Source organism: Psammomys obesus, unplaced genomic scaffold (genome assembly GCF_907164565.1).
Source record: "Psammomys obesus unplaced genomic scaffold, mPsaObe1.curated_primary_1811, whole genome shotgun sequence".
Classification (NCBI taxonomy): domain Eukaryota; kingdom Metazoa; phylum Chordata; class Mammalia; order Rodentia; family Muridae; genus Psammomys; species Psammomys obesus.
In genome coordinates, this window is record NW_026596256.1 from 15004554 (window position 1) to 15018888 (window position 14335).

Consider the following 14335-nt stretch of genomic DNA (forward strand, 5'->3'; position numbering starts at 1 on the left):
CTGTGTTCTCCTATTCCCCTACCTTAGTCCTCAGAAAGGGGCAGTCCTTCTCCATTATCAACTAGCCACAAACTATCAAGTCTCATCAGGACTGCCTGTATTCTCTTTCTTTGTGGTCTGGCAAGGTTGCCCTGCCTGGGGAAAGTGATTGAAGAGCATACACTAGAGTCCATGACAGAGACTGCCCCTGCTCCCCTCGCTAGGGAACCCACATGGAGACTGAGCTGCCTGTCCATTACATCCGAGCAGATTTTAGTCCTCTCCGTGCATGGTCCTTGGTTGCTGCATCATCTCCGCAGGCCCCCTTGGCCCAGATATGTTGGCTCTGTTGCTGTTCATGTGTATCTCCTGTCCCCTCAGGGTCCTTCTATTCCCCCACTCTTCTATAAGACTCCCTGCACTCTGCCCAAAGTATGGCTGTGAGTCTCAGCATCTGCTTCTAGCCCCTGCTTGGTGGTGTCTTTCAGAGGACATTTATGGCTCTCATCCAGCACCCTCTTTTCAAACACTTTCATTGTTACTGCTATTTGCCATTCTGAATTAGAATTAAGCATCCTCCTTAAGGTCGTCCTTGTTACTTAGCTTTTTTAGGTCTGTGGTATATGTATCCTGTGTTGTATGGCTAATATTCGTTTATGAGTGAGTATGTACCATGCTTATCTTTTTGGATCTGGGTTACCTCACTCACGATGATCTTTCAGATACATTCATTTGCCAGCAAATTTCATGATGTTTTTAATAGCTGAACAGTATTCCATTGCATAGATGCACTGCAGTTTCTTTATCCATTCTTTGGTTGAGGGACATCTGGGTTGTTTCCAGTTTGTGGCCGCTGTGAACATAGCTGAGCAAATGTCCTTATTGTATGGTGGAGCATCTTTTGGATATATGCCCAGGAATGGTATAGCAGGGTCTTGAGGTGGAGCTATTCCCAATTTTCTGAGAAAGCGCCAGATTGGTAAAAGTTCTGTAGATGTCTGTTAGGTCCATTTGATTCATGATATCTGTTGATGTCATTATTTCTATTTAGTTTCCATTTCATTGACCTGTCTTTTGGTGAGAATGGGTGTTGATGTCTCTACCTAATGTTTTTTTAAAGATTTTTAAAAAATGAATTATTTTTTATGTGTCTGTCTGCATGAGGGTATGTGCGAGTGTGTTCAATTGCCCAAGGAGATCAAAAGGCAACATGCAGGGACATATGATCTCCTGGAGCTAGAATTGCTGGTAGTTGTGAGCTGCCCAACATGGATGCTGGGAACTGAACCCTGGTCCTCTAAAAGAGTTGGAAGTTCTCTTAGCTCCTGAGCCTTGTGTTTATATCACATTTACTGTAATAATATGAAGCCCTACCTAAATGCTTTGAAATAATTTCTTGAAATGTTAACCTTGTGCTAAAAGTTTAAAAGATGAGTACATTATTAGCTAATTTTTTTTCTTGATCATCCCACAGCTATGCTAGAACAATTCCAAATTGTTGTTTCAGAATGTTATAGGAAAGGAGATAGGGATATGGTACTATTTCTTTTCTCATTGCTGTGGTTCTTTGCTGCTTTTCTCATCTCTGTGACAGAACAACTTCAGAAACTGTAAACTTTTGGTTTATAGTTTAAGGGTACAAGCCCTTATTGTGGATGAAATCCCAGCGACAGGCGCTTGAGGCCGCTGGCTACAAAGCAGCTGCAGTCAAACTGCAAATAGAGAGGAATATCGATTCTCAGCTCATTGCTTTTGCTTTTTATTCAGTGTGGCACCCCAGACTACCCACATTGAGAGTAGGTCTTCTCGCCTCAGCAAACCCAGTCTATAACTTCCTTCATCAACAGGTTTAAAGGTTATCTTCTAATTGGCTAGGGTCTGCTAAGTTGACAGTTGATGTTAACTGCCACAGCTACAAGCATAGAAAGGCCTAGTCAGCGAAAGATGATGTTCAGGAAAAGTATGGCAGTAATTTCCTGGAAAAGGGAGGACGCAGGTAGACTGCTGGATTTGAAGGGTGTGGATGCAGAGTAAGTTTCAAAGACTGGGAAACATGGATTAAGAAGATGACTAAGCTATGTGAGAACTACTTACTGCTTAGTTCTTTATAAACATTTTTTTCATTTAGTTTAAATTACATAACTGTAGGGAGTATGACCTTGTCTTTTCATTGAATGTTAAATATCTACTTTTTATTCATTAAGTCTTTCATTTTAAATACTTTCTCAGTACCAGGAATTCCTTAAGCTATTGATACTGCTATCTCATTTAATACCTTCATTAAATAAGTGCTTTTATTTGCTGTCCTAATTTCTTCTTTTTTTGTTGTTGTTATTGTAGCTACTTTAAATATCTGAGAAAATGAATATGATGGAGAAAAAGATTTATATATATAAATATGTATATCAATCATATATATATATCATAGTTTCAGAGGTTTCGACCCGTGGATTTCTGGCTCTGCTGCATTTTAGGGCCCTGGGAAGGTGCACACCTGGTAAAAGTGTATGGTGGAAGAAATTTCTTGGCATACAGGAAGCAGAGACTAAGAGAAAGGGGAGAGAAGGAGGAAGGAAGGGGAGGGGGACAGGAGCAAGGCATACTCCCAATGAAATGTGTGCAGTGACGCACTTCCCTCATCTGGTCTTTCTGCTTCCCCTGTTCAGTTGAGCTCACCAGTGGATTAACTCGTCATTTGGCTTCTGAGTCAAACTGACTTCTCAAACTACATGCTGTCTTCTTTTTGTTCTACTCCATAATTACTAAGAAATCAGGGTTGAGATCAAGTGATACACTTTTCTTAAACTTTCCTAGAAATAACTAAGGAGAGGAAATTATTTTCTGTTTTTTTTTTCTGTTATTAGTGAAAGATTGTTTCTTTTCTTCCTCTCTGTTTCTGTCCTTGTTTCCCACCTCATCATTTTATCTGTTTATGTAGATTTATACTTAATTATATTTACAAGTTGTTTCTACAGCATCTTTAAATTCATTTTACTAATTGTTTATTTGCCGTCTTTTTCCAGATGACTTTTTAAAATGTATAGGTGAAGAGAGAAAAAAGACCCAAGACTGTTATAATTAGGATGGATATATTAGTCCATTCTGGATATACAATCGAATTACAAATGTTTGAACTTGTGCCAAGTAACAGGTGCTTCTTCATATATGAATCACATGCTTATGTTTCTTCAGGCATAAGAACCTTTGCCTTATCAACCCAGTTTAGAGTCTCTATGATATACTTACTGTGGAACTTAAAGCATCCATAAAGCACAAAGGAAAAGAAAGTGTAACTGTGGCAAATCAAGGTACATTTATAAGTTGCCTTGCTCATTTTGTTAGCCTACTTTGCTTATGTGCAGATTTAAGGAACATAATAGAAACTGGAAGGTTATTAGTTTGTAGTGACTAAAAGATAACTTCCTTTTCTTTTAATGTGTTGTGAATTATTAATAGTAGAAAGATACTGGTCTTGTTTTGTATTTTAATAAGATTTAAAAACATTAACTTTAAAAGTATTACATTTATAACATTTGGTTTTTAACAAAAACTTGTTTCATATGTAGACGATATGAGAAGACACACCACAGCAGGGCTCCTGGTCTTCTGACAGTCACAGTCTTCCCTGCCTCCCTTCTACACTTTTCCCTGAGGCTTAGTAGGAATAGTTGAGTTGAAGCTGTCTCTTTTGGGGTTTAACACCCTATAATCACTCTCTGAATTTTGGCCACTTGTGAATCTCAATAGTAGTCTCATCTATTGTGAAAAAGAAATGTCAATGAAGTGTGAAAGCTGTACGTAATTGTAGGTATACATAGAAATAGTTAGAATAAAATTAGAAATTATATTAGTTAAGCGAAATGGCAGTAATAGGTTGGCTTCTAGGCTGTAGAAGAGATCTTCCAGCCACAAGTAGCTGATTAAGTTTACAGTAATCTATTGAATATATTTCTTTCCATTGAACAGGCCTTGAGTCCAATTGACACTTATTGGTCACCCCCAAGATAAAAGTGCCTTTATTATATCACTGGGGATATCTTGTCATTTATATCTCAAACTGTTATTGAGAAACAGTGCTCAGAAATTTGTAACATCACTTGCAACATGGTATGGTGATGCTGAACATTGTGTACTCCAGCAGTGTCACTCATGGGTTAGTGTATTAGGATTCCTTACCAACATCTCCCAGACCACCAAATTCACGTGTTAGCTATTTGGTGATTTGGTGCAGTATTGTCGAGACATGAGGTCTTTTAAGAGGTGATTAAGTCAAGAAAACTATTCTTAAATGGATTAACATTGTTATGGTAAAGTAGGATTTGATAATTGGAATTGTGGATTCCTTTTGTCGTGTTCTCTTGATTTATTTATGTTTCTGTCATGAGATAATAAAGAAATCCCCTCTAGAAGCCAGTCAGCCATGTTTGCCTACCTGGCCTCCAAGCTCTCTGTCTGTCAATAAGTTTCTATTCATTTTAAATTATCAGGTCTGTGGTATTCTGTTACAGCTGCACAGAACAGAGCAAGCCATCGATTATAACGCTGTCATATTAATTTGGATAAAGTTAGAATTTGTGCAGAACAGTTAGTTTTCCTAAGCATGATCTGTTCCATGGAAGGTTTTCACCACTGTCTTTATTAGTTCCTGAGCAGACAGGGTATTGTTCTAGGTTAAGCGCTAAGGCTTCTGGTATATTTTGCTCAGACCTTTGAGCTCAATTTTACACATTCTCATGAGCTGTTATAACTTTTTGAACTTTATACTTTCTGAGAAAGTTAAGAACTTCTTTCTGATTATACAGTTGATTCTTCTGTAAAATGGGGATTTGGTACTTAAAAGCTGTAAATGTGAAAGCAGTATATAGTAAGAACAGCGTTACAATGTAATAATCGTAACTTAGGGATATGTTACACATCTACCTTGGCCGCCTTCCAGCATTTGTAGCTTTGAGTTCCATGTATAAATTCCTGTTGATAGCCTATTTTTCCCTTTACCTGATGTTTCCCAGAAGATGTTGGATGTGATTTGGGAAAGCTGGACTCTGAGTTTTGACAGCAGTTGCATACTTAGAAAGCCTGTCATATTTTTTCTTACCTCTTATTTCTTTATGCAGCAGGAAGTCACTTATGCTAATTTTCTCTAATTTGCATATAGGTTATGGAGTTCTGTGGTGCAGAGCATGCTTAGAACTCCTTTTAAGTGTCTGCTTGGATCAAAGCAGGGCTGTGTGATAGCTGTTGTCTGACACCAAGCTGTGTGGTGTTGTTTTCATTAAACATTTATCACACTTCCAATGTGACAGCAGGCAACTTTGTGCCAGGATAACATGTTTTCATGCAAAATTTATTGAAAAAGATGAGACTTTGTAAAGAGATCTTGTTGCCTTTCACCAGTGGCGAAGGGTAAGTGTTTGGTTAGAAAGTTGTACACCTTGAACATGTGTCATTGTAACAAAAAGAAGCTTCTACTGACAGTTTTGTTAAGCAGGTAAACAAAGCTATCTTTAAAGAAATGTATGCATTCTTCTCTTTCAAATTAAAGTTTTTATGAATTTCTTGTTTAATGATTTTCATAACTATGTCTCAATATATTGGGTATATGTTTACATTATAACGAAACATTACCACCCTGTTCCCACTATGTAAGTTTGAGTGTTAGATTTAGTTCAACTAAAACAACTTGTTAGTTTTTCAAAAAGATGAGATCAAGGAAGGCTATAAGACTATGACAAAAATAGGAAACAAAAGTTTCATTAGTTCTCCCTTGGTTTACACAGTTCTCTTATTCATTATATCAATACAATTTAATTATTAGATACTTTGCCCAATGGAATTTTACATGAATTATGCCTGATGAAGGTTTTAAAGGTAGAAATTGTAGGTTTATTTGGCTTTGCAAAGCCTTTGAGCAGCAGTTCTCAACCCTTCCAATGATGTGACTTTTTAATACAGTTCTTCATGTTGTTGTGACCCCAACCATAAAATAATTTTGTTGCTACCCCATTACAGTAATTTTGCTACTGTTATGAATTGTAATGTAAATATCTGTTAGGAAGGATATTTGATACGTGAACCCCAAAGGGACCATGACCCACAGGTTGAGAACCATTACCTTAGAATGAGAAAGTGCTTTTAGTGTTCCTTCTGAATGTCACAGGAAGACATGGAGAAATAATGAAGAAGTTAGCCTAGAGATTCAAATAAAGGACTGTTGAACTTCTCAGTAACTTTTAATATGAGAGCTCTAAAAAATTTGGTGAGGTTCTTTGCAAGAGGTATAATTAATGTTGTATAGAAATGACCATTTAAGACTAAACAGAAAAGATAAAATAAAATATTCATTATAAATCTAAAAAAAAAAAAAAAAGAGTAAACAGAAAAGTTCTGAGTTAGAGTGTAATAGAAAAAGCCTTGCGTGTGCACCTGTAGAATCAACAACTCTTCAAATTCTGACTCCTTGTGCTTTGGTGCAAAATCATGGCTCAGAAATAGATAGGAGTTTTTGCCAAAGGCATTCTGTGACAAATTCATTGATAAGAGAAGCAGTGACATGTCACAAGTAGCTTATGTAACTGACAAAGCAAATGCATTTGTGGAACAAGAATTTGGATGTGAATTGTCTAACAGATCTGAAACTGGTTTCTTCTGTTTTAGGTAGTGAAACTGGAACTTTGCTTGACAAATTTCATTTGCATATTTATGAAAAAAGTGCTACCTGTATTCATAACAATTATCAATAATTTATAGTTTAAAAATATTTCATAGGAGGGAAATGACCAAAGTAGGATATTCACTATTTTCATTTCATCATATCAGTATTTTAAAATCTTTCCTGACGAGGGAAGTTATTGCCTTCCTTTTCTTCTATCCCCTTTTCCTGCCTGCCTGCCTGCCTCCCTCCCTCCTTCCCTTTCTTCCGTCCTTTCTTCTTTTTACATTATCTGTTAATATAAACTAGGCTTGCCTAGAATTCAGGATCTTTCTTTTTTATTTTAACCCGGCCTCAGTGCAGAGATTATAGACATGAGCCACCATGCATACCTCCTAGTTATTTTTTTCATTAGATGGGGATCATGGTAGGTGAAAATTTGTAAATATCAGGAACAATATTTGTAAGAAGGCCTATATTGTGTAGTAGGATCTCAATAAATGACATTTTTATTAGTAATCAAGCAAGCCTGAGGTTGTGATTCTCTTGCCTTAGGATCCTGATGTCTTGGGATTGTAGATGTATACCATCATGCTTGCTTAATAAATGATTGGCTAATGTGATTAGTTCTGTAATTACCAGGTCCTCAGTTATGTGCTAATTAGTTTTTATCAACTTGACACAAACTAGAGTCACCTGGGGAGAAAGAGCCTCAATTGAGAAATGCCTCTATCATAGTAGCCTTGGGCATGTCTAGGAGGGTATTTTCTTGATTAATGATCCTTGTTGAAGGCCCCAGCTCATTTTGGGGAGTGCCACCCCTAGGCAAGTAATCCTGGGTTGGTATAGGAAAGCAAAATGAGCAAATCATGGGAGCAAGCCAGTAAGCAGTGGTTCCCTGTGGAATCTGCTTTTTTTTTTTTTTTTTCTTTCTTTCTCTCTGTATAGCCCTGGCTGTCCTGAACTCACTTTGTAGACCAGGCTGGACTTGAACTCATAGAGATCTAGCTGCTTCTGCCTCTCTGAGTGTTGGGATCACAGGCATGCACTACCACGCCCAGCTTATATATGCTTTGAAGCTTCTGCACTATTGTTAGGGAATGTTGAGGAATAAACTTGGAATGCCAGACAAGTCTTTTACAAACTTAGAAGCAGCTCTCCAAAACATAAGGTGTCACTCATGAATCACCTATTATAGGTCTAATTTTTATCTCACTGTACAGCACTTTGATTATCTCAGATATGAATTATGCTAAACCAAATAGGAGCAGTCTTATTAAGATTTAAAAGTAATTCAAGTTTATCTATTTCTCTTCAGCTTTCTTTCCAGTTTGGTGTCCATTGGAGTGACATCTCCAAAATGGAACAGATGGGAGTAAAACATAAACATATGATGGATCAGTTAAGGTCATTGTTGGTCAGCACAGGGAGGAAGTCAGAAGTAGTGGATTGAGCTGGGAGTAGTGGCAAAAGTCTGGCATTCTAGCACTGGGAACAGAGACAGGATGGTCACTGTAAGTTAGATACAAGCTTAGTCCACATAGCAAGTTCTAGCCTGGGCAGGCACACACAAAGACAGAGACATGCAGATTGTTGAAAGGCCACTTGAAACTATCACTGAAAACCAATTTGATTGTCATATTTTAAAGCAATCTTTGCTTAAAAACAAAACAAAAACAAGAGGTGAGTCCAAAAGCAGAAATTAGTAGATACAAGATTTTGAAAATGAATGTACTTTTGTGTAAGTAAAATTATTTACAATGTAATTACTAATAAAATAATTATACTTAGCTAACATTGATAAATAACAAATTGACAAATCACTGTTCAGTTATTTAATCTGTAAATTAAGATGTTTAAATTTCATCTATCAACTAATTATTGTAGCTTCAATATTAATCAGAAATTAATCTTAGTTCAACCTAAAAGAAAAGAGATTAACTAATAAATTACAGATACATGATTTTGAAGCTGACAAATCAATGTCTGATTAATATGTATAGTTCATTTTCATCTGTCTATCTATCTGTCTATCTGTCCGTCCATCCATCCATCCATCCATCCATCCATCCATCCATCCATCCATCCATCTATTTGCTTTGGGAAGTCTCACACTGTGGCCAACACTGGCTTTGAATTTGCCTCATGTAGTTTCTTTTCCCATTTCAGAAGATGAAAACGGATCTTACCTTTTGTCCTCATATTGCTGAAATCACACAAAGCATTAGTCTTTGTATAGAGCTTCTTTTACTTAGCACAGTACTTCAGGGATGCACTCAGGTTGCTCATGTTACATATGAGTATGTAACATAATATTATGTTACAGTATGTTACATAATATTGCTACACAGTACTCTGTTGTGTGAACAATGTGTCACAATTATTATCCATCTACCAGTTAATGACAGACAGTATATTTGTTCAGCACTTCAGAATGTATCTAAGAATTGTATTATTTTTTTCTGTAATCATTCAGTATAATTTCTAAGCAAAGCCACCTAACATAAATATTTTTTATGGATTTAATTCTCCTCATGCTTAGAGAAATAATGAGTGTTTTAGTCCGTTTCTTAGGACCTGCTTCATGGCTCATAAACAGCTATCTTTTCCTCCTGTGGCTGACTAGACAGCTCTCAGCTGGCTTTTCTATTAGTATAAAAATTCCATTTTTGAGGACCACACCTTTATGATCTAACTGTTCATCACCCATAGACCTAAACTTCTTATGCCATCAAACTGTTGATATTAATGTAGGTGTTTTAGAGAGATACAAACATTTAATCCATAGCAATTCAGCTTTGTGGTTTTCTTTCTTTTTTTATGGTAAAGTTGTATTTTGTTTTCCTAGGAAAGTGCTGATTTAAATTAAGTCTTCAACTTGGAGAAGGGGTATAGCTTCATTTCTTGTCAGTTGGGTTAGCTCATTGCATTGTAGAAAATGTCCTTGACCTACTGCTACTACTTCTTCCTTTTTGGCTTTCTTGCTTTCTGTTTGCAGTTCTGTTTATTGAAACAATAACTAAGGTATTAATCATACTTATAGGAATATTACAGGATTGTACATTTTAGCGTGCTACTTGATTTTAATTATTACCAGCTTTTATTCTTGAGGACCCTGAGATTCAGAGACGGTACACAATTTACTTCAAATCATACAGTGAGAGCAAAACTAAGATTAAAATTGGATTTTCTCAAATGATACTCTTAGAGGTGTGTCATACCACATGACTTACTGTTGATTCAGGGTTTGGAGATATTAAACTTGGTAGATCACTTTCCTAGCATGCCCAAAGCCCTTGGTTCAATCCCCTGCACTGAATAAAACTGAAATGTAAGGTCATCCTGGATTACACTGTGAGTTTGAGGCCAGCCTGAGCTATATGAATCAAAACCAACAAGAAAATGAGAGGCTATTCCTGGGAGTCCTGCCCTTTTCTTAAGGGGAAAAAACAGTGAATGGACATGGGGGCATGGGGAGGCAGGGAGCTGGTGCTGGAAGGAGTGGAGGGAGGCAGAACTGCAGTCAGAATTTATTCTATGAAGAGTAATTTAAAAAAAAAAAGATTAGAATATGAGATACAGTGCACTGTCTGAACATTTACCCTGCATGTATAAAGCCTAGGTTTAATCCTCAGGACTGACAGTGTACCTAAGTACAGGACCAGGGTCTCCGAGGGAACTTGCAGCTGTTTTCATAGGATACTTCATCTAGGTTAAAGAAACCTCAAAATAACTGCTATAAAATGTGGCTGATAAATCAAACATGTTGAAGTAGACTTTGTTATTTTGTAGTTCATTTTCTTAGTAGTCAATGATGTGATCCAAATGAAATTCTTTACTTACTCATGCTTTTGTTCCCATACTTTTCATTTTTGAATTGAACCAAAATAGTCTCTGCATACTTTTATGGCTATTACCTGCAGCACCATGTTTTTATATAAAAAAAATTATATGTGATTTATTCCCTTTACATACTGATTATAGCTCCCTCACTCTTCTACTCCCAGTCCCAACCTCCCTCCTTATTTCCCCCTATTCCCCTCCCCTGTTTCTCAAAAAGGGAGAGACCTCCTCCCCTACCATCTGATCCCAGCCTATCAAGTCTCATCGGGACTGCTTGCATCCTCTTCCTCTGTGGGGAAATGATCAAACACCAGGAGGAAGTGATCAAAGAGTCAGCAACAAAGTCCATGTCAGAGACAACCCCTGCTCCTTTTACACATGGAAACTGAGCTGCCTATTGATTACATCTGAGCAGGGGTCTAGGTCCTCTTTATGCATGGACCCTGGTTGGTGCATCAGTCTCTGCAAGCCCCTATGAGCCCGAATTTCTTGGCTGTGTTGGCCTTATGGAGCTCCTGGGACCTTCAATTCCTGCACTTTTTCCTATAATGCCCTGCTCTCTGCCCAAAATCTGGCTGTTGAGTCTTAGCATCTGCTTGGATCCTGTTAGGTAGAGTGTTTTAGAGGACATTTATGGTACGCTCCCATCTTGTTCCCTTTCTTCAATCACTTCCATTGTCTATTTGTCCTTCTGAATGAGAATTAAGCATCTTCCCTAGGCCGTCCTTGTTATTTAGCTTCTGTAGGTCTGTGGATTGTAGTATGGTTATTCTGTATTAAATGGCTAATATCCACTTATAAGTGAGTATATGTCATGCCTGTCTTTCTGAGTTAACTCACTCAGGATGATCTTTTCTAGTTCCATCCATTTGCCTACAAGTTTCATGATTTGCTTGTTTTTAATATCTGAGTAGTATTCCATTGTGTAAATATACCACAATTTCTGTATCCATTCTTTTGTTGAGGGCATTTAGGTTGTTTCCAGATTCTGGCTCTTATTAATAAAGCTACTCTGAATATAGTTGAACATATAGCAGAAAAATGCTCCATCATACAGCAAAGACATTTGCTCTGAACATAGTTGAGCAAGTTGCTCTCATGCAACAAGGATGCCTGCTCAACTATGTTCAGAGCAAATGTCCTTGTTGTATGATGGAGCATCTTTTGGATATATGCCTAGGAGTGGTTAGCTGGATCTTGAGGTAGCACTATTCCGTATTGTCTGAGAAAGTGCCAGATTGATTTCCAAAGTGGTTGTACAAGTTTGCACTCCAACCAGCAATGGAGGAGGGTTCCCCTTTCTCTACATCCTCCCTGGCAGCACCTTTAATGGACACCAGGGGCCTGGGTGCAGACATCAAAGCCTTCCCAGTGGTTTTTATTAGAGGGGCCTTGAACTTCTTACTCTCCTTCTTTGATCTTCCATGTGCTGAGGTTAAAGGTCTGCCATACCATAATCAGTTTTATTCTGGGCTGGGAAACCAAACCCAGGGCTTTCTGCCTTCTAGGCTGGCATTCTACAGTTGAACTACCTCACCAACCCAAATCTTCAAATATTTGGAAAAAAAAATATTTCTTTGCCAGTTTTTGACTTATTTTGTATTCATTTCTTTGTGGTCTACTTTGCACATGGTGTCTGATATTCAGTTGGAAAGTGAGAATGTTACCATAATATAAGCCTTTAATCCTCTACTGTGTGTTGTAGGTCTTGTTTGTTTGCTTGTTTTCTTGTAGTCTGGGAGTCAAGAACAAGACCTTTTGCATGCTATGCCTGTGGTCGATTACTGATAAATATTCTCTTTCTCCATTTTAGTGTTTTAAATTTTTATTACAGTTTTAATTTTTGTATATATGTACATATGTATCTTTGGTCATTTGTATATCAAGGTGTGTGTGTGTCTGTGTGTGAAGGTTAGAGTATGACTTGCAGGAGTTGCTATCTTTTTCGATCTTGTGTCCTAGGAATTGAAGTCAGGTCATCAGGCTTGGAAGACAACATCTCTTTCATCTGAACCATTTTCACCAGTCTGCAATACACACACACACACACACACACACACACACACACACACACACACACATATACATACATACTTTACATATATATGTATACATATATATATAAAATGTTAAAGTATATATATATACTATATATTATATTAAGTATACTATTATCGAAGTATACTATATACTATATATTTAATATATTTTATGTGTTAAAGTATATATAATTTGTATACAATGGACACCTTGCTGGATGATGTTAATTATTGATATCAATTGGCAAGTATATTTTAATATTTTTAAGAGATTACATTTTACATTTACGAAGAAATTTTGTTATTTTGGGAAAATTAGGTTTTCTGTATTTTCACTGTTTTTATTGCTTTTCTTCTCTAGTTATCTGTCACCTTTACAAGATTATTTTTCCATAGTCTGTTTTATTTTTCAAAATTCATATTTTAAAATTTTGTCAGAAAATGTCATTTGTTCACTTTTATTTTTGCTCTCTCTGTCACTTTCTTTATCTGTTTGTCTGCTTCTCCTGCATGTGAATGTGTGTTTACCATATTTGAGATAGGCTTTGTTTTTGTTGCTTTGTACACTAAGCTGTTCAGTCCACAAGCTTCCAGTGATTCTCTATCTCTTATCTTGAGGCAATAACATTGTGATTACAGATATGCACGACTGGGTTTAGCTTTTTAAATGATCTCTGAGGATTCAAATATGTATCTGAGCATGTGCTGAAAGTGTTTCACTCACTGAGCCATCTACGTAGTCCTTTTTATTATTAGAAAGTTGTCTGTGTGCAATTAATTATAAGTTGACATATTTTCAAGTTTTAGTACTTCAAAGAATTTTATTTTCTATTGACTTAGTTACTTGAGAACATTATATTAGCATATAGCTACTTCAAAAAAATTTGACTGCTTTTCTTCATAATAGTTCCTTTAGTAGCTTTAATGTATTTACCATGTCTTTAGTTTTACTATAATTGTGTGTGTCTTGCTTTAGCTTTCAGCTTACTTTCTGCTAAGCTCCTTTATTGTGTGAGCTGCAATTCACCATTGTTGCGTTTTTACTTTCCTGTATTACAACATTTTATATTTTTCTCCTTATATATTTTTCAATTCAACTGTATTTTTTTATGTTCTGTTTATGATTTCCTTTTCTCTACCGATTTTAAATTTCATTGTAATCCTCTTTACCCAATTTAGTTATTTGTACAGACTGTAACTTCATTGTATATAGCCTCGATGGATTTATTTCTATTGCCTTGGAGTGTAATTTAGCATAATTTTAATCTAGTTTCAGCAGTTGAAGCCCTGTTTTTTTTTTTGACAATATTTTTTCCAACTCTGTAAATCTCAAGCTAAAATGCTCCAAGTTCTGAAATGTTTTGAGTGCTTACATTGATGCCACAAGTAGAAAAGTTCCATACCTAACATCATGAGACTAGTTGTGGTCAAATTGGTGGTATACTAATAGTTTTATATAAAATATGTTTCCTTTAAATATGTAAATATTCTAAAATAAAACTTAAAAACTAATGCTCTCTAGCATTTCTGATAAGGAATAGTCAACCTCCAGCAAGACTTAGTGAGAAAGAGTTAATCCAGATTATGTGCTTACCATGTTTAGAATAGGAATTTACATCTTTTTTCCATATACCACAGTATCAGGAGAATAAATTTCCTATTCTTTCTTTGTATTCTATAAAGTAAATTAAGGCATTTCAAAAAGTAGTGTGCTACTCACCATAAAACCACTTACTACTACTACTGCTACTACTTCTTCTCCTTCTTCTTCTTCATCATTATTATTATTATTATTATTATTATTATTATTATTATTATTATTATT

At 36.3% G+C, this 14335-nt stretch overlaps 1 protein-coding gene across 1 annotated transcript in view; it reads left to right on the forward strand.

Moving 5' to 3' along the window:
• Positions 1 to 14335, forward strand: part of Rsrc1 (arginine and serine rich coiled-coil 1) — a 279466-nt gene that overhangs the window by 38547 nt on the left and 226584 nt on the right. The gene's annotated exons all lie outside the window — the stretch shown is intronic.